The sequence below is a fragment of the Haliotis cracherodii genome, unplaced genomic scaffold (genome assembly GCF_022045235.1).
Source record: "Haliotis cracherodii isolate W230 unplaced genomic scaffold, xgHalCrac1.p SCAF_15, whole genome shotgun sequence".
In the NCBI taxonomy this organism is placed as follows: Eukaryota; Metazoa; Mollusca; class Gastropoda; order Lepetellida; family Haliotidae; genus Haliotis; species Haliotis cracherodii.
The window spans coordinates 31,539,894-31,546,010 of record NW_027266270.1 but is presented as its reverse complement, the minus strand read 5'-3'; positions in this window follow the sequence as shown (position 1 = coordinate 31,546,010).

The window sequence follows — 6,117 nt, the reverse complement described above, 5'->3', positions numbered from 1 at the left end:
TATGTTGTATAATACTGATCATGTTATGTATCTATATTAATTCAATATGCATCAATCAACGGGTTATTTATTTTGGTTCACAGTAACTTCTCACGGCAATTAAAAACATGTCTCACTAGGCACGATCTATTCGTAAGATTTCGACACATTTCTGATGTTAATATTAATGCATTTATTTCTTAAAAGGGAAACAATAATGTGAAACTCGTGGTTTTTCATATGGAATATATCAACTATCCCGTTGCTCGACCTGTATGGAATGAAGAATTACCATTCATGAATAGTCCTCGTCATTATTTGTAATTACAGAATACATAGTGAATATATTGACTAATAGTTATTAATAATTATAAATAATTATATATCAATAAAAAATTATAACGTATTGTATATAATCAACAGTTATGAATGGTATCCGATTTCAATGGTATCTATAGGCTCGGCAATTACCGATTAACTAAGACTCGGTTGATATTTCCAATATTAAACACACACTCGTGATGATTCCTCTAAATATCATGTTCAACGTACATACACTCTCCAAGAATAGAAACGCACAGGTAGATTTTTAGTAAATTCATTGTACCTAATAAAGTCGATATATCTAATTTAATATCATAGATACAGTGAGTGGGTGAGTGAGTGAGTGAGTATCGTTTTACGCCGCCTTTAGCAGTATTCCAGCAATATTCCGTCGGGTGACACCGGAAAATGGGCTTCACTCATTGTACCCATGTGGGGAATCGAACCCAGGTCTTCGGCGTGACGAGCCAACGCTTCAACCACCAGGCTACCCCACCGCCCCTCATAGATACAAATATGAAATTTTGGAGCTCGATAATCGTTGTACAAAGGCATCGAAAACAGTTCATTGTCAATTTATATAACGGATTATTTTGTGTAGTCACGTTCAATGAAACTACATACTACCTGTGCGTTTCTTTTTTTGAGTGAGTGAGTATGGTTTTACTCCGCTTTTAGCAATATTCCAGCAATATCACGGCAAGGGACACCAGAAACGGGCTTCACACACTGTGCCCATGTCGTGAATCGAACCCGAGTCTTCGGCGTGACAAGCGAACGCTTTAACCACTAGGCTACCCGACCGCACCCTTTTTTTTGAAGAGTGTATGTATATGTATACCTATCATAAATAGAATGTTGGCTGTGTTGGTGTGCGGGTTGGTCGTGTACAGTGGTACCTCTGCCCAGCGAGTTGATCCTGAAGATCGTGGGCTTATATACAAGTAACACTCTCAAACATGAAGAAGCGTCCATGTCTGATCCACATGTTGTCTGTCGCACAGTCCCTAAACCACATTATTTCCCCTTCCGCCCAGCCCTTACTGTAATACTACAGTCCTAAATGAGACAAGTCTAGATTTCCACATGTTTTGAATCTCCGATCTCACAGGGGGTCCTTTTAAATATAGTTAAATGTACTTGCTTGTTTCTATCAAAATGGTATATTTAAAGAGACAAAGCGTTCTAGTCAAATCCACATGGGGAGCCAAAACATTATTGCCAGGGCACTCGAAAACTTTTGCGTTGGACGCGAAGATTCTTGCAAGGGAACGCTATAAATATACTTTTCTACCATGGCAGAAAGGGGCTAGCGTTGATTCCCGCTATGGACACTGCTATAACAAGTGTGTTTGACGTAGATCAGAGAACATATACTGGTATAAAGATCTACTGAGTTTACGAAACAAGCGAACTTAGCATTTGTGAGAGAGTGAGTTGGGTTTAACGCCGCTTCTAACAGTATTACAGTTATATCGCGGCGTGTCAGCTTGATTTTGGAGGAAAGTCCGAAGTGATGCAGGTTTTAGACGTTTACCACTTTGGTGAAACCCACGAGCGAGGGTATGGTGCCAACAAACCTAGAAACATAATCGGGGCGAACCGAGATTCGAACCCACTATCATAGGTTTCTGGTGTGCTCAAGGGACGCAACTCTGCACAGCGAATCGCGGCGTCTTAGTCGACTGGGCCACCCGTGCCCCCTAGCATTTGAGACGTCGTCGTTAAAGCTAGTTGGTTTCATTTAAAGATTTAATCACACACATAAATATTTAAAGATTTAATCACACTCATAAATATCTAAAGATTAAATCACACACATAAATATGTCAATTAATTAACTCGGTATTGAGAATATATACGTATTCTGATCTACGTCAGTGAAATTTAACTTTCAAATTACATGATTAACACAGGTTAAGTCAGGTTGAATCCAGTCAACCCTGTGTTGACTCAGTTCACTCGTATTTTAATAATCGACCGCTCGCATTGTCTGCCTCAGGAGATATGCTTGTGCGAGTCCAAACAATAACTACGGGAAGATACGTAGTGCGTTAGGCTATTAAAATTTTGAGTTCATTTTAATAACTGAAGGCACGTAATAACGTTACCAAGCTACGTGTCAAATACTTTGCGAGTCGGGTACTTTATGCAGGGTTACCTCTAACGCTGCATGGAGTCTGATTTACCAGTGACGTCAACATTTTGTCGTCTGCTCGCAGAGTTTTCAGCAGGTGAGGAGAAATGGGTTTTAATGTCGCGTCCAAGATTATTGCACTTATATAACGACGTGCATGTACGTGTGTGTTTGTGTGGCTGCTTGTACTAGTCCGGACTGATGCCGATTTATAGTGCTAGCCCACTGAGATACCATGCCGCAGTTTAACATGAATACCCCACTCAGACACAGTATACTCACTCCGAGCAGACAAGTCCTTGTTTTATCCCCTTAATGCCAGACAGGGTAACAACAAGTACCATCTTTTAACGTCTTTTGGTATGAAGCGGCCGGGGATCGAACCCCGGACCTTCCGCTCTACGGGCGGACGCTCTACCACCAGACCACGGAGGCGGTCGCAGTTTTCAGCAGATTGCAAATTGTGAACATGGGCATGTTAACTCGGTGATTATTGAGATACAATTGTCAGGTAATATATCTGGACTCGTATACATACACATATGTTTATCTGTTATGAAGAAGCCACCAGCGACCTTCGAGAGGGGAGAATCGTGGTTACTAAGATTGGTTACAAAAAAAGTCGTAGGAAAGTTTTCAAGGGCATTGCTGATGATAATGTAGGGAGGGAAGGTTCATTCACGGACAATTCAGACATGTTTGCACAAACAACATTTCCCGGCGAGTTATTCGGAAGACAGTCTGTGTGAATAGAACAGGAAACGCATGACTTGCTAGGTGTTCAGATCACAAAAGATGACAGTTGGTGGTCACTGGATTTGTTGTTGTTTTTTCAGTGATCCTGTTTTTGTATGGCGACCCGCAACTAAGGCCTACAAACTCGACATGAATGCATGTATCGGCCTTCTCAGCTGAAGATGTCTATTAATTCTGTGGGGACTCGTTGCAAAATTGATGGAACTATTAAAAAGATTGTCTTTGTTGCCATCTGCATGTGCAACGTTCCGAAATCGTATACATATGTTAAAGGCATCCTTATTCGGGAAATCCCCGCTTAGCGGGTTTCAAAGAAATTGACAGGTATAATAAAATTGAAGAAAATATTGATCTGGAAAGACATTCTTGGACACAGTAAAGATACATGTTCGCTACATAATTCTTATGATTACAAATATCACTGACGCATTCAAGTTAAACACTTCAGCAATGTATTGTTCAGATTATGAATACATTAGACCTAAATAATTTAATTATTCATCTCTCGTTTTCTGCGTGTTTCCTGTTTTCTGAGTATAGTGTTTATTTGTTATTTAGCGCTACAATCAGCAATATTCCATCTAAATGACGCCGTCTGTATATAATTGACTTTGGGATAGTCTCATCTATTTTTGATGAGAGGAATGTATTATGTAATAAAAGATTTAATAGACTATATGTAAGTCTTAAGCCCTAGATGGATTGGTGTCCTCGTAACCGGCAAATGAACATACCGTGTGCACTAAGCAACCGATTATTTATTTACGATAATTAATGAGGGTAAGGCGGTTTATATTCTTTTTAAAATGTATATGTTTTAAACACATTTATTTCACAAATTGTGTGAACCTGGATTGGTAAGCAAGTAAAGACTTATATCAATACCTCTCCAGGTGGGGCGGTCGGGTAGCCTAGTAGTTAAAGCGTTCGCTCGTCACGCCGAAGACCCGGGTTCGATTCCCGACATAGGTACAATGTGTGGAGCCCATTTCTTGTGATATTGCTGGAATATTGCTAAAAGCGGCGTAAAACCGTACTCACTCACTCACCTCTCCAGGTGTCCATTTCCATAAAGAATAGAGTTTTGATCCTTACCTTTTAAACACTTTTGTTCGTTTAGTATATATTATCAACAAAAAGCGATTTTCAAATATTATTATTATTGTTGTTGCCACACTGTCACGTAGTTATAACAATGTGTTTAATCAGATTTATTCCATCGTTCACGGAATTATCAAAGCACACTTACACGTCATGAGTCGCAGTTAACTTAAGTTCGGTGTAATTTCCGTTATTCTTTGGTTTTATGTTCCCGGAAACGGAAACGCTTATCCGCTTTCTAAGAATTGCATATATTCATTGAAAATGAAATTATGGGTTTTTGTTATGATCGTATAGAACCATGCTTATAATAAAAGTACATGGTTTATTAATTAAATACATGTGAAATAAGATACCAAATAGATAAGAAAATAGTTTGTCTAAGTAAATAAACGGTATTCTATGTCACATGTAACAGGATGTTCGTTCCAGACGGCAATTAATCCTATACAAGCCTAAAGTTTTTATGTGGTAAAGTGAGTGAGTGAGTGAGTTCGGTTTAACGCCGCTTTTAACAGTATTCCAGTTATATCGCGGCGTGTCAGCTTAATGTGGGAGGAAAGCCCGAAGTGATGCATGTCTTAGACGTTTACCACTTCGGTAAAACACACGAGCACGGGTATGGTGCTGACAAACCTAGAAACATAATCGGGGCGAACCTGGATTCGAACCCACAATCATAGGTTTCTGGCGTGCCCAAGGGACGCAACTCTGCACAGCGAATCGCGGCGCCTTAGACGACTGGGCCACCCGTGCCCCCCTTATGTGGTAAAGAGGAGATACACTTGCTGAGACAATTCACCATTGAAACCAACAAACAACCAAACACAACTGAAACCACAGTGTTAAGATGTTGCTATATTGCTGAGTGCGGCGTTAAACAACAACAACAACAACAACAACAACAAAATATGTTGCTACTAGACAAAAAACAGATAGGGGAGACACGAGTGCCCAAGTCGCCCAAGGAACCGCATTTCACTGTGCATGCAGAGTTGCGTCCCTTGGTCATGGCAGAAAGCTATGATAGTGGGTTCGAATCCTGGTGCTTCCCAATTGTTTCTATTCCTTTTGCCTCAGTTCTTCCCAAACGAAAACAACAACATTTGTTCTCTTGACATGGTCGGTTAGCACTTAAAGTCACAGCCAGGTGACCCTGTCGTCTAAGGCACCATATCTTGCTGTGCAGAGTTGTGTCCTCGATAGGCTGTTGATTGTCAGCACCTTATCCGTGCTCGTGGGTTTCACCTTAAGAATTGACTTTCACTTTGTGTGAGTTCAGGAGTATGTGACAAACTGTATGAACGTCGGAGCTTCAAGAATACCGTCTTGTGAAAAACGTATGAACGTTAAATTGTGTCTCGTCCAATGGAAAAGCCATATATCATGTAAACTTCACATTAACAAATTATTAAGTGGTAAACGTCTAAGATCTGCATCACTTCGGGCTTTCCTCCCACATTAAGTTGACACGCCGTGATATAACTGAAATACTGTTCAAAGCGGCGATAAACCCAAATCAATCTGTCACTAGGATAGTGAGTGAGTGTGGTTTGGCGCCGCTTTTGGCAATATTCCGGCAATATCACGGTGCGGGACATCAGAAATGGGCTTCACACATTGAACCCATGTGGGGAATCGAACCCGCGTCTTCGGCGTGAATATTGCTCACTCACTCATTACCATTACGCCACGCATCCTGGGAACTTATTCTGCCCCCGGAATAATCTAACCCGTTACCACAGTGAGTTTAGCTTGAAAACTCAATCATTTTAACTGGAAAGCTGTTAGAATAAAACGCTTTCAACAAGTTTAAAAAA